This window comes from Vicugna pacos, chromosome 4 (genome assembly GCF_048564905.1).
Source record: "Vicugna pacos chromosome 4, VicPac4, whole genome shotgun sequence".
In the NCBI taxonomy this organism is placed as follows: Eukaryota; Metazoa; Chordata; class Mammalia; order Artiodactyla; family Camelidae; genus Vicugna; species Vicugna pacos.
Genome location: NC_132990.1, coordinates 5,706,056 through 5,721,936, shown reverse-complemented (window position 1 = coordinate 5,721,936; position 15,881 = coordinate 5,706,056).

Genomic DNA, 15,881 nt, shown 5'->3' with positions numbered 1-15,881 from the left:
TTTTTACACTGAGTGGGTTAAAAGAAATAGAAAAAGAAGAATTGTTTTTAAATATAGGAAATTTTGCAGATAAGGCCGATGGAGAACTTAAAGGATTTCCAGAAATAGATGGACGTTAACTTAAAACCTAGCATTTAGAAAAATAAAATAAAATAAAATCTAGCATTTAGTTATGTTTCACTTTTTTCAAACTTTATTTATGCTCTGCTCCTCCCTGAAGTTTTCACATACAGGGCAAACATTTGTAAAAAGCTCAAATCCCAAAGGACCCCAAACAGCTATAAGATGTCAAATAGGCAGTTTCATTTCTAGAAATCTAAATAAACTCATTTATTTCAAGGCCAGGGAAATGACAGTAGCATAAAATAACTGGCCTGCTTGCTCTCCGTACTATACGAACAAGTGTGGCTGCTCCTATACACACACACATGTCCACGCAGGCATGCACGCATCTCATTTAGCCAAAGTGAAACACTCCAAAACAAAATACAATTCAATGACTGAGAAGCAACTTAGTTTTACTTGGGGTTGGGAGAAAAGAAAAAATACAATCAGGTCTTAAATGCCAAAGCTACTAAAAAAGAAGAGATGCTGTGGTCAAGAATTTTTATCTCCCTCCCTGCATAGGTTTAGAAAGTCTCCCACGTCCGTCTCCCATAATATGACAACATGAGAACTCTTCATAGGGAAGCCCTCATAGTGTTCCTCAATTTCACATAGGTTTCATTTTCATTCATTGAAGCCTTAAATATTTTGAAATATACAAATCTTAAGTGTACAACCCAATGAATTTTCTTCTGAATACCACCCATATCAAGATATAAAATATTTCTGTCATCTCAGATATTGACCATGTGTCCATCCCAGTTGCTATAGCTCCTCACAGAAGTCCCTACTAGGAGGTTTTCAGTTTCACTTATATAACAACAGGATAGGAACAAACATTTCTGAAAACCTGTAGGCCATTTGTTCTCCATGTCTCCAGCATGGATTACTGTCCCAGTCTACCAACAGTTCACATAGTCACTCAACAAACATTCATTGAGCACCCACTATGTGGCGGTCACTAGGTTAGATGCTTGGGATAGATCAGTGTACAGAATAAATAAAGATCTCTCTCCCCATGGATGTTATAGACTAGTAGGGGTAGATAACCAATAAACAAGAAATATAATACGTTAGTAAATCATAGAGTATGTTAGAAGATGTAAGTACTACTTAAAATTTTAAAAAAGCAACAGTAGAACAAGGCAAGAGAGGTCATAAGTACTGAGAGGGGTTAGCAGGCATCTGGTCCTGTCCAAGACATCCATAAAACATTTGGTCCATGCCGAAAGTCCTTGATATTTGGTTGTATCCAAAATGTCTATGAGCATATTTGGTTCAGGCCAAATGGTTTTGGACAGGACCAAATGTCTTATAGATATTTTGAAAATAACCAAATATCTATGACATTTTGGTGTGGACCAAATGTCTTACCAACTTTGGGGGCAGAACCAGATGTCCTACAAGGCTAAGAGGTAGTAAGAATGAGATACAATAGTAAATAGTAAATAGGATGGTCAGAGTGAGCTTCCCTGAGTAAGGAAAGCAAAGACTTAAGGACATGTAGGAGTTAACTATGTGAATATCCCAGGAAATACAGTTTCAAATGGAAGATGGCCAGTGCAAAGGCCCTGAGGTGAGAGTGGATTAGAAAGTCTGAAGAACAGCAAGGAGGCCAGTCTAGCCAGATCACAGTAAATGACAGTGACAATGAGGTCAGAGCTAATGGTGGCTCAGATCATGTTGGTAAGAACTTTGGCTTTTAATAAAATGGGAATCCATTGCAGAGTTTTGAGAAGAGAAAGGGTATGATCTAATTTACATTGAAAAGTTTCACTCTGGCCATTGTGTTGAGGATAGACTGTAGGGAGCAAGTGGAAATGGAATGAGAGGAGTTAGGAAGCTACTGTAATAATCCATATGAAGGAAAAGCCAGATTCACATCAGAGTACCAACAAAAGAAAGTGGTAAGAAATGATCCTACTCTACTTATATTTTGAAGTAAGACTTTCAAGAATTCCCTAATGTGTTTGGATATGGAGTGTAGGAGAGAAAAAAAGAAGCTGGGAGTATGCCAAGCATTCTCTGTTGGTATCCATCACCACTCCTGTCTTTCTAAGCTTTGCTCTGAATTCCAGGGGCAGGAAATTACAATTCCAAGATTCCTTTGCTGCCAGGGTTCCAATCCAGAGTCTAGCTCTAGCTGTAGCAGCAGCAACAGAAGACCACGGACTCCCTTAGGGGCTGTTTGCTTTTTGATCACAGTTTCCTCCTTCCCCTCCAACTGAGCAAAATCTGCAGGAGAGCAGACAGTGTGTCTATCTTGCTAAGATCTCCTATCACCTGGACTGGAGCTGTGCCTGGCACACAGCAGGAACCCTACTAGGATTTTTTGGAGGGAAAAAATAAAGTGACTCCTGTCTTCTGATCATGAGGTCCTTATTGAGAAAATGAAAGAGTTGCGCTAGATCAGTAGCTCTCAAAGTGGGTAAGCAGCACGAGTATTTCCTGGGAACTTGTAAGGAATGTAGATTCCCGGGCCCCACCCATCACCTGCCACATCGGAGACTCTGGGGTGTGTCCCTGTGATCTGACATTTAGCAGCCCTGCAGGTGCCTGACTGTGCATCAGAATTTTAAGACCCCTGCACCAGACCATCTCCAAAGCCTCTCTCTCCTTCATATTTAATTTTTTTTAGCTGTTTTAGTAACAAAAGTATTTCACATAGAGAAATGAGAATAGAAAATAATAAAATGAATTGCCATCCCCAATGATTCAATTTAACAAACCTTAATATTATGTCATATTTATTTTTAAATATTTAAAAATATATTTCAAATATATTCAAGTTTACAGAGTATGACTTTTTCCCAGTGCCCTGCTCCTCCCATCCTCTCCAGAGGGAAGCCACAGTAATTAACCCCATGCTCATTATTTCTAAATGATTTCCCAAAATACTTGTATAAATTTACATTCCCATTAACAGGGCATAAAAACCCCATTTCTCCATATACTTTCAACATTTGGTCTTGTCAGAGATTTTAGGTCTTGCCAATTGATGGACAAGAAACATTATTTATTGGGATATTAATTTGTATTTCTCTAGTAACTAATGGCACTAAACTTCTGTTTGTTAACCACTTAGGTTTCCTTTTTATGTCAATACTTATTCTCTATTAGCTATGTGGTTGTAAATATCTTCTCCAAGAAAACAAATTTTTCCCTTGTATTTCTAATGGTTTTTATTACTTGCAATTTTAATGCAATTTATCATTTCTTTTATTTTATAAGTACTTCTTTATTGCTTGAGAAATCCTTCCTTAATCCTGAGGTCATAATGTAGTTTCCAAAATTTTATGATTGCTAAATTTTTCACATAGAGGTTTTTAATGCTTGATCTTTGTATATGGTGTGAGGCAGGGATTCTAATGTAACATTATCTTTCTCTAATAGAAGATTGGTGTCTTGTCTTCCCTTTCATTCAACATGAAAACAAAATTATATGGGTATATCACCTTCGCCCTAATGGAGCTCACAGTTTGCAGGAAAGAGAAAAACTAAACAAATAAGCATATATTATGAATAGTAATAGTGAATATTTACATAAGGCCTCCATATGTGAGGCACTAAGTTCTTTATGTCTGTTTACCCTGCATCATCATTGTACTTTTGCCATGAGGTGGAAGCAATTAATATCCTCATTCTACATATGAAAAAAATTAAAACACAAAAGAATTCAGTAGCTTTCTCAAAAGTTGCAGAGATCATGGGAGAGCTGGGATTTCAGCCCAGGAAGCTCATCTCTGAGTCTGTCCTTCTCAGCCTGACACTAGACCCCTCGTCTGTGATGCCTCTCGTCTGTGACGCAGGAAGAGCTGCGACTGAAATTCACATGGGGCTCAGGGGAGGGGCTTAGCTTGTTGGGGATCAGAGAAAGAGTCTTGCAGAAGACTTAGGCTAAAATCCGAAGGCTGAGAAGAAAGCAGCTTCTCCCTGCCCCAGGAAGGTGGATGATCCTGCTGCTCTAGGTCTTAAACAAGTCCGAGAACACAGAAGCAATAAACGTATTTTTCTACCTTTTAGGGTGAACTGAGTCAAGACAGGACATCTATCTTAGTGGTCAGAAACTATAAACACTCTTTTCGCCCCCTCGCCCCCCACCAAAAATACCCAAACCCACCGGTGCAGTCAAACTGCATCTGCTTGCCCTGGCATGTGCTGTGGGGGCTCCGGCTGCCAACCACACAACAGGTGGACCCAACACAATGACTTCTTTTCTCCCCGTTGAGAACATCTGTCTTTAGGAAACAAGATGATGTGCTCTCTGCACAGGTCCTCCTCCCATCCCTCTCGTCCCTCTGTGCTGCCTGCAAAACAGAGACGCCTTTGTGAACTCCACGGTGGGAACTCACAAATCACACAGACCCGTCTGAACCGAGTCTGAACGTATTAGTCAAAGTACTTGAAAAACATTATCTTCTTCCCCTCAAGACACTTCATTCACAGTGTCACCAGGTCCTCACGTTATAAATCATTAAATGAGTATGTTGTTCTTAAATTGCTCAGGAGGTGAGAAGTACTAGAAAAGATTTCCCCAGGGACAATGGGGAAGGTTGACACTTTCTAGAAAGATCCCCGCAGTGTACACCTCCCCCCCCTTGTTAGCAGGGCTTGCCGCACACACTCAGAACACGCGGTGTTTCTCCCACTTGGGACGTTCAAAGACTACTCATTTCCCCTGACAAACCCATCTCTGCATTTCCCCCAATTTTTCTTCTCATGTCCCTCGGAGTTCGCAAATCATATTATCTGACCTGTGGATCAAGAAAGATAACCAAATACGTGCCTGAAGGTGTTAGAGCCCCCTTTGCAGCGTTCTCTGAGGTGAGTTCCATGCAGTGTCTATACGTGCCCAGGTTCTGCAGGAGGGGGACAAAGGCAGGCTCCTGACTGCTTTAGAAAGTCTCAAGCTGGCCTGAACGAGGGGACCCTTTCTCGGCCACATCATTTGGTGTTAGAAGCACTGGAGTGTGTGGACAGTTAAAGGCATCTGATTTCTAACCCGGCACAAACCTCACCAGCTAGCTCCACTGTTTTGCCCTATTTATTATAGCAGTGAATTATTTCAGAACAGGGATGTACCAACACTGAGCCTCCTAATCTCTGTGCTCTCCCTTGCATTTTTATGCACAGTCCTGTAAGGATAAAATGTGAGATGAGACATGTTACCTTATATACTTGAGTTAAAAATATGCTCTCACATAGAAAATAATCGATGGTTACCAAAGGGGAAAGGGTGAGGGAAGGATAGACTAGTGTATATACACGCTACTGTATATAAAATAGATAAACAACAAGGACCTACTATTTAGCACAGGGAACTAGATTCAATTCAATTTCAATTCTTGTGGAAATTGAATGTAATAGAATATAATGGAAAAGACATTGAAAAGAAAATATATATGTATGTATGTGTATAACTGAATTGCTTTGCTGTACACCTGAAACTAACATTGTAAATCAACTACACTTTAACAAAAAACAAATTTTTTATAAACGTGCTCTGATTGTACAAAGCACACCATGACCCACCTTGAAGAGTCACTTGAAAACAGTTCTCTGTGAAAATTATTTGATATAATGTCTCAGCCTTCAGAACTTCTAAGGTGTTCTTTGATTGTCAGTGTGCTGGGCAAAGGGAAAAAAGGGGAGGACAAAGAGAAGAGGAAGGAGAAATGGGTACCATTGGGGACAAGCGGCAGAGGAATGGAGGGGAGGGGAGAGGGGATACTGGCAGTGGAGAGATGCGTTTGTTTTGACCAGTATGCAGTTGTCTATAAACTTAAACAAAATACAAGGTGCTGAGGAGTTTCTGGGCTTCCCAGAAGTATTTGGGACATCCACATCTCCAAGCACTGCTCCTGACATTAAGTACCTGTCTTCAACTTCTGTAATATCCATTCGACCACAGCACAAAGTAGAGACGAGTGTGTTGGCTGATGCAGTCTATCTTAATGGTACCAGGGGTGTGTGGCAGGACAGATCTCTTTGGTCATGCTACAGTGGGAAACTTTTTTAGTTTTCAGTCATCTGATGGCTTCCCATGACCTGGAGAAGATTTCTCGTCATCCTCTGAGAAGCCTGTGTCAGTGGGGACTGTCCCAGCTCTCTTCCGGACAGAGGTAGGATGAAACTATTGAGGTCTGCCAAGGCTCTCGTTCTACTGAGTTGGTAATATGCAATAATACACTCCAGACATTAGCTGGAGAATATGATGTCAAGCTGACATGTGCCCAAGACTTTACTCAAAAGTAAGAAACAGTATTCAAAACTGTTTGAAGGATCAGTGTCAATTTGTTCTTCTAGGCATTCTAAACTAGAGTCCAAATTAGGTTCCAGAAGAAACAACTTCATTCTAGCCCGGTGAAACTTCTGACCTCCAGAACTGAAACGTTAACTTTGTGTTTTAAGTGAGAAAGTTTGCAGCAATTTTTCACAGCAGCAATACATGAAGACAGCACTCCTTGAGAATTCTAGATCACCTCCATGTCACAACTGCTCTTGCATGTTTTCTCTTTTAGTCTCTCTTGCCCCCACAGACTTTGGCATCACTCATTTCTTAGCCCCGGCTTTGCTTATGGCATATGGACTAGGATCTACCATCCAGCCCAGGATCGTTCAGCTTTGAATTTCCTGCCTCCACTTTGGCATTGACTTACCACCCCCGCATCCTCACGCAGAACGTCACTTTTCATTGTTTGTCTCTTTTAACAGGAAGGTGCCCACCTTCCAGGGACTGACAACTTCCCACATGTGTAGAGTATCCACTGGGCAGTCCATCTGCCTTCAGGCTTTGGGACTCAGTACCATCCAACAACACTTTTTGCAGCGATGGGAACGTTCCATCTGTATACCCAATATGGCAGCCACTAGCCAGATGTGGCTTTTGAGCCCTTGAAATGTGGCTAGTGTGACTAAAGAACCAAACATTTAATTTCACTTTTTAAATTAATTTCAAATTCATTGTAAATAGCCACATATGGCCAGTAGTTACCACACTGGACAGCACAGTGAAGTTTTCATTAAATGCATACTGACAATGATTAACTGAAGCCATCATCTGACACCTGTAATCCTTACACTCAAATCAGCAAATTTGTCTTTAATTGTTGTTCTAGAAGAAGGGCAGTTATGATGAAAAATATCTGAACACCAAAGCCATTTATCCAAGAAATGGGCTTCAATTGCAAAAGTGAATGATCAGCACTTAAACAAAATCCCCCAAACTATTAAATCCCTGTGCACAATGCCATTACCTTCAGGAACTCATAAAAGGAAATGTCCTTAATTAAAAGTGTGATTTTTTTGTGTGTGGCTCTGGGGACTTTTAAATGTCTGGGGTATAAATAAACCACATTTGTAGTTGGTTTTTTTTTTTTTATTTGAAGGTACATTTTTGCTTCTCCATTCAGTTCCCAGCCCTTCTCCAGGTTCCATTGGTGCTCAGCTACCTAAGAATCCAGGTCTGTCACAGGATGAGAGAGAACGGCTGCCCATGCATTTTTGCTGACAGCTGTGTCCCCAGGCTGTTTGTGACTTATCTTCCATGAAATGTCTGTGGATGTAAAAGCCCATGTTAAAAGGAGTAAGTGGGAGTAACCGGAGATTCGTAACTACCAGGCACTTACTGGCTGCATTAAGTGGAGGAAATACAGCGGGAGCCGTGTGAGGGGAACGCTTGGTCCAGGCTTCGGGCTGGACAGCTTGAGGTGAGCAGAGCGACACCAGATGGAAACTGACATGGTTCCCAGGATGAAAAACAGAGTTCGGTGGAGAACGCTCCCCCAGCCTCCCTCCACTCTCCTGGCTTCTGCAGGTAGATTCTACAGTATTTGAACAAAGACCCTAAATGAAAAAAATAGGCATCAAAATGCTAAATTTATAAAGTTTTCATTTGATACCTCTTACTTTTGTGAAAACATCTATCTAGTTAGGTTTGCAAACAAATTATAATCCGGGAATCCGAGTGAAGTCACAAGAAACCACAGGGACCGCCTGTCAATCAGGGATGATCCTGGGCCAGCCCAGAAGCAGCCCCTGGAATCCCAGTGAGGCGTGTGTTTGTCTCTTTCTGGAGAAGCAATGAGTTTCCTTATTTGGGCATTTCCTTAAACTGGTTACAGAATTCATTAGTGTCAAACTCGGATTTAAAAAAAAAAATCATAAAGCAAGAAATAACATTATTTAAGGAATTTAGCCAAAATATAAATCTCTAGAATGGATAGTCTATTTGTTCAAATAACAGAACCCATCCAATTGTATGATGAAAATTGCTCCCTGCTTACCGCATCCTGGATTTTGGAGCCTTAGAAATGCTTCTCGAGGGATTTCAAAACGTGACACAGCTGCATGCACAAATCAGCGCATCAAGCACATGGCAAATCTGGGGCATTTGTGGGATATTCTGAACAAGAATTGAACACTGTGTGTGAATTATTTCTGTAATTTCTCCCTCCAAGGTGGAGGGAGCTGGGGGAAACGACCCCTTCCCACTTCCTTCCTAAGGATATCTCCTTTCCGTGCGCGTTCTCTGGCCAGGATTTGACAACGACCCGCTTTCAGCTCACGTGCTTTCTCTCTGGAACATGAGCTCTGCCACAAACCATCTGATGTGACTCAGACAGAGGGCCGTCCAGTTAGAGATTTCAAGGATCATGAGCTAAATGAAGGCTCTGAGTTCCAAACCCTGTAATAAAATTACCATATTTAGAAAAGAAAGCCTAAATTTCCTGTCTTTCCTAAATGAATAATACAATAAACTTTTTTTCAGTCTTTCATATTTCCTTGCTGTGTAATCATTTGCTTTCCCAAACTTTAAACCCGAACCAAATATTCCTTCATTCCTGATCTTGCCAGCTAGGACCACCTTACTCAAACCTTCCCAATGCTTCCTGAAAAAAATAAATAAATAAAAGTACCCAATGTGAGGCAAGAAAAATCAGTAGCTTTGAACGTGAAAAGTTGCAGACGTCTGAGTCTGATGAGTGCTCGGTGGGCTCTGCATTGCACTTGGAAGTTCCATTTCCATGCAGTGAGCGGTGAATGCATGGTACTGGAGGTCCTGGGACGTCTGAAAAGCAATACTGCCCATCTCTTCCTCCATTCAGTGCCCACGGTCATGTGACTTTAAACACACTAGGAGGAAAGAAGTCTAGCAGAGAAAGGAGAGGAGCTTAATCGAGAAAGAGACCAGGGGAGTCTGTCACAGGCAAGAAGGAAAAAATTCATATTTTTAAAAAATGATTTATTATTCAAATTATACTCCTTTGCTTTTTAAGAGCGGCCAGGAAAATGAAGTTATTGGTACATTAAATTTTTCCTCTCTGCTGTCATTCCGATTTAATTATTGCTCAGACCTCTGTAATGGAAACCATGAGGGGCTCAGAGCAGGGTTTCCAGCTTGGAACTTTCTAAATCTGTCCCCGGACAGATGATGGAGCTGGGACAAGTGACCGTGACCCTCAGAGAGGTGGTTTCTTTATCTAAAACAAGGGATGTTTAATTGCTACATGACAGTGCGGATAAGAAGATGGAATAAAGTTATAAATGGAACACCAAGTTAATGCAGCTTGTTAGCTGAGTCCACATTTAATGATCATGTTTTTGAAACTTGATGGTAAGAGAAGGTTCTATTACCTACACAGCCCTGAAGCTCAGAGTTGAACTGTTTGAGGTGAACTGATGTGGATTTGAGGAGAAAAGACACTGGCTGGCATCACATCCAAGCTTTGACTGATCTTCTCTCAGGATGAAGGCAGAGTGAGACGTGGGAGGAGTTCGTCTAGCCATCATGTTGTAGGAGTTTCAGATTTTTCTAGTGACCCAAGAAACGTGGCAATATTTGCAAAGCCTTCCCTAACCATGGGATTTATTTAGACCAGCTTGAAATTGAAAATACCTGCCACGCAGAACTTTGGGGAGCATGGAGAGCAGGTGGGTCCCCAAATCAAATGGGCTGGAGGTATAGAATTGTATGCTTATTAGCAAGTAAATGTAAGCCTATTTGTCATCTGAAGTCTCATACACCATGAAATAAGTAGGCGCCAACCCAAGACCCAACCCAAACACTGAGTTAATCCTGACCTGGCTCACAGCAGTCTGTATGCAGAGCCTTTTAACAAAGTTAAAGTTTTGTTTGTTTGTTTTTAACAAATGGAGTCTTTTCCAAATGGTATATGGAACCACTGAAACTACATTTTCCCCCTCTGGTTTTTATTCTACCATTGCCTGGACTCCAAGAACCGGGGCGATGCAGAGAAACCTCTTCCAGAGCATTTATATGCATGCTTTTATAAGCATGGTTTGGCTCGGAAAGTCTTCTGGTCAAGTTGAAGCAGGCACTGTGCCAATGACCCCGCGCTCAGCTTACAGCTTTGCGACCTTCATTAGAATCTCTCAGAGTTCTGCTTTCAGAAGAGCAACAGACCCTCTCTAGCGGAGGGGAGTGAAAACAGCCCCTTTAGCCACCACTCATGTATTCTTTCCAGTTCTGATCATAGATTTTGGCAGCAAGAGCCACGCCAAGCTAGAACTTTCACAGTGGTCAGACTCCGGCTTGCTCCCTCCAGAAGCACGTCCCGGGGGACTGGGTTTCTGCATCAGTCACGTGTCGCCCATATTGATTCCTGGCTCAGCTGTTCAAGTGACCATCCTAAGGTCGAGGGTATCGGGAGTCAGTATTGATCATGAGACTTGCCACCCTCAGGGTTGGATTTGCTTTGAGGAGAGCACCTTGTGCTTGCCTGAAGTTTTGCGTTTTCCCTGGAGGACTCTCAGGAGGGGGGTGGGTGTGCGGAGGGCGGGCCGAGCCAGTTCCTGCCCTGGTGTTTGATAGCTTGCCCGTTAGGAGGGATGCTATAAAAGCCCCACCCCCCGATGTTATGTGGGTGTCACGTAACCATAAAATCTGGCCTCTCTGCCACAAATTAACTGGCTCCAGGTTTAAGACGATCTACAAGGGCTTAAATTTACCTCTCACCTATCTCCGTACCGTGGTCCCACACAATTATCCCTGCAGACTCCTGAACCCTTGTGAGCATCCCGCCACGAGCCATTTTAAAACCACACCGTGTCACGTAATGAAGGCAGTGAGCAGAGAGGTGACACACGGAATTGCTGGCCCTGCTTGAGGGGCACTGCGGAGAGTTTCAGTGACACTGTTTGCTTTAGTGCTAGACGTTGCCTCAGCTTCGAGGTGTGCGAGCTGTAAATTAGCATCTGAAACAGCACAGCTGTATTCCTGCTGCTGCGTTTTGGGCCAAGACGAAAGTACGTGTGACTTCTCAGTCTTCTGTCTGGGAGCTGCTATTTGTCACACTGAATTCTGCTGTGGGAACGAATGTGGGTCTCCCCTGAATTAGCCCACAGAAGGAACGTGCTGAGATCCCAGCTAACTTTTGGGGTTTGCCCAGAAGCAGACGCCATGGCAAGAATTCCAATGCAAGAAGGCATGTATTTGGGAGGTGACCACAGGAATCAGCAGGAGAGGAGCAGGGAGACGAGGGAGGGAAGAAAGGCAGTAAAGCATGTGTCGTCAGGCTCATTTCCACTGTGGGCACTGGAGTGTGACCGCCCTGGGGGCACTGGGAGCCAGGTAGCAGCATCCCATCCGACAGGCAAGGGAGCTGGGGTATTGATCCACCAGCCCCCTTTAGTCATGGGGTGATGGATGCTTCCAGGAGCTATTAATCCTCTAGGTCCTCTAGCCTGCACTGTCTGCAGGGAGAATGAGGCTCAGAGGCCAGGCACAATCCCCAGGCAGCAAAATGCACGTACTGACAGGTGGAAGTCATGCCTGTGTGTAAAAATGGTAAGGCTGGGGGCAGAGCAGAGAGAGTGTCCACAGCATCTGCTCCACTAACTCCACACCCCGGGGACCAGAAAAAATAGCCGGGAAAGCTGAAAGCCTCGTTGAATCTCACAGCTAGCAGGGACCGAGGAGAGGCTCTTGGTCAGCCCTCCCAGCTCTATACAGAAGTACTTTTGAGAGCGGTCATCCAACTCCCACCTCAACACTCCAGTGATGGGCGGCTCCGACGTCAGAGCTGCCTGTTCCATGGGTAGATGGTTCTAGCTGTTATTCTACTCGATATTTTAATCTCATGTCCAGGTTGTGTTCAAATGGCCATCCACTCCAGTTTATTGAACATCTCCTCGGTGCGAGGTGCAGTGCGAGGGATTCACAAGTAACTCCGCCCCTCCAGCTCGCCTGGTTGCGTGACGTGCCCAAGAGGGGGATGGACAAGCGGATTTTATGCTCGTGCAGCATTTTCGTAGGGCGCCCCGACTGCACCAGATAAGCGCTGCAGGAAAGGGAGTGAGTAGCTCTCCGTAGGTAGGGAGGGCGAGGCAGTTAGAGGAGGCTTCGCACAGGAGGTGAGAGTGAGCACCAGCGGGAGAGGGTGGGCGAGCTGTACCCGGCACGAGCTCAGCTGTGCTAAGAGCCACATCAGACACTCAGTTGTCCATCCTCCAAAAAGTATCCATGCCAACAGCAATTCCCACACCTACAAAATGAGTTTCACTGGTGTTTCAACCAGAGCTCTATTTATAATGGGATCAAATGCACAGCCCTCTTTATGGAGAATGTCAGTCTCTTTTTTTCTACCCAGTTTTCCACCCCTGTCAATTTCTCAGCCATGTGGCTGCAAATGAGCTCATCCTACGATACCAAGTTCATCTTCCTCTTCATTTTAAGAGGTATTAGGTGCAAACACGGGTACCTAGAAACCACCACCAGCTACAGCACATGCAAGTAGATCCTATAAAAAGCAGTTCAAATCAATCACCACTGGTGTGGATGCCCTGTCACTGAAGAGTGCTGACCACCGTCACTTATTGCATGTGGCTCTCTAGGGAATATGGAAAAGAAGAGGAATCCAAAGGCAGGCCACACAGAGATGACTCTGGAAAACATGCCGGCCAAATGTGGGTGTGACTGCAGTTTATATGTGCATATGTGTAAACATGCAAATGTGTGTGCAGTGTTTGCTTCTATTTGATCCCAAGAAATGAATCAAACGGTTCGGATACTGCTCCCCAAAACAAGAAGTATATATTCAACAATTTTGCGTCATTGTATTTAGAGAGAAAGCAGGAAAAGGAAGCAGAGATCTTACTGTGTAGAGTAAAAGTTACAAACCAGCTGTTCCGTGGGCCAAATTCAGCCTCCGGGTGTGTTTGGCTTGGCTCACCCGGTGTTCACCCACACAGAGTTTTAAACATGCATTAGTTGCCTCCTTTGAAAATAAGAATAGTTGAAATCCAAACCCAAGTTTCCAAATTCTCTTGGGATAGCAAAAGCGCTGCTGCTGTGAGCCCACATCTCGCAGCATCCAGCCGGAGCTGGAAGCTGCTCTCCTCTGGACAGGCATACACTTTCTAGTGGGTCCCGCTCCTGCCCTCCATCCTCTGTGGAAAGTCAGTTATCAGCTATGTCTTCATCCCTTCTGGCTTCTTTCGTGTACATTACTTGCCTGGTCCTGGTAAACCTTCAAGGTAGCCAGAAGTGAATAAACTAAGGGAAGATGAATAAACTTTAGGTCCTTAAATTTTATTTTCCAAGGGAGCACATCTCAGGTCACTGGAAAACCGGCAGATTCAGGACACAATGCATTTCATGGTAAGATAAGCTGGAAATTCCCGGTGTGCACCAGGACAGCAAGTGTCTGGGAAGTCACATTATCTGTCAGCTCGCTTGGCTTTGGTTACAAAATAGGGGACCACCAGGAGGTTTTCAACAATAGAGGAAATGAGGCATCGGCAAGTTGAATTTGCTAGCAGTGTAATTTCCGTAAAAATAGGGGTTAATGTAAATTAATGAAGCATCATCGTTATCTTCCATGATTCTCCTCTCAGAGTTCTAGAGATGTTCCACCTTGAGCGCCTAGTTTCCTTCGCTAGAAACGGATAATAGCAATACCTTACCGTTCTGGTAAGTGGGAAGATTCATGGGATAACGCCTGTGGTAAGTAAATGTTCATTATGCTCATTCACATCTTCTTCTCCCTATTCCTACTATCCGTAGAGTCATAAATGTCAAGGTATATGTATGCAGAAACACGGAAAATCCCCCACTTCCTGTGCAATTGGATATAGTCTGTAGAAAATCCTACTTGACCTTTCCCATCCAGTTCAAACTTTATGTTGTCTGGAATGCGTTTGTAGAGATTCCCCAGGCTAAAACACTGACTTTGCTGTTTGGGGTTATATATTTTTGTCTTCCCAAAGAAAGAAGATATAGAAAGAGAAGAGAAAGGAAAAGAGAAGGGAAGGAGAAAGAGAAGGGGAGAGAAGAGAAGGGGAGAGAAAAAAAAAGAAGGAAGGAAAGGAGGGAAAGAACAAATAAATCCCCTTCTCCCAGAGCACAGCAGTGAAAGTAAGGCAGCGTGGCAACTTAGAAGGAGTTACGAACAGCAGAAGCTCCTTCGAGAACTAGCAGAACAGAGAACTGGCTCTGTCATTTCCCAGAAATGAGAACTGCTACATCAACCCACAAAATTAGAAGTTTATAACCAAGAATTTAGCCAAAAGAGCCAGCCATTTCTCTTGAGTCCAAAGATTGTCTACAAGAGTTATGTTCAGGCAAAACATTATCTGACATACATTTCAAAAATTTTCTCCTAGAAGAAATAAAAGCAAGAATAAACAAATGGGACCTAATGAAACTTACAAGCTTCTGCAGAGCAAAGGAAACCAGAAATAAAACAAGAAGAAAACCTACGGAATGGGAGAAAATTTTTGCAAGTGAAACCGACAAAGGCTTGATCTCCAAAATATATAAGCAGCTCATACGACTCAGTAAGAAAAAAATAAACCACCCAATCCAAAAATGGGCAGAAGACCTAAACAAGCAATTCTCCAAGGAAGACATACAAATGATCAAAAAGCACATGAAAAAATGCTCAATATCACTAATTATCAGAGAAATGCAAATCAAAACTACAATGAGGTATCACCTCACACCAGTCAGAATGGCCGTCATTCAAAAATCCAAAAATGACAAATGCTGGAGAGGCTGTGGAGAAAGGGGAACCCTCCTACACTGCTGGTGGGAATGCAGTTTGGTGCAGCCACTGTGGAAAACAGTGTGGAGATTCCTCAAAAGACTAGGAATAGACTTACCATATGACCCAGGAATCCCACTCCTGGGCTTGTATCCAGAAGGAAATCTACTTCAGGATGACACCTGCACCCCAATGTTCATAGCAGCACTATTTACAATAGCCAAAACATGGAAACAGCCTAAATGTCCATCAACAGGTGACTGGATAAAGAAGATGTGGTATATTTATACAATGGAATACTACTCAGCCATAAAAACTGACAACATCATGCCATTTGCAGCAACATGGATGCTCCTAGAGAATGTCATTCTAAGTGAAGTAAGCCAGAAAGAGAAAGAAAAATACCATATGAGATCGCTCATATGCGGAATCTAAAGACTCATGGACAGAGAATACAGACTTGTGGTTACCAGGGGGGTAGAGGGTGGGAAGGGATAGACTGGGATTTCAAAATTGTAGAATAGATAAACAAGATTACACTGTATAGCACAGGGAAATATACACAAAATGTTATGATAAATCACAGAGAAAAAATGTGACAATGAGTGTGTATATGTCCATGAATGACTGAAAAATTGTGCTGAACACTGGAATTTGACACAACATTGTAAAATGATTATAAATCAATAAAAAATGTTAAAAAAAAGAGTTATGTTCAAACTGTTTTTTACTTTCAACTTGGTTTTCCATCCACGCTATGGCAGAAGGTTC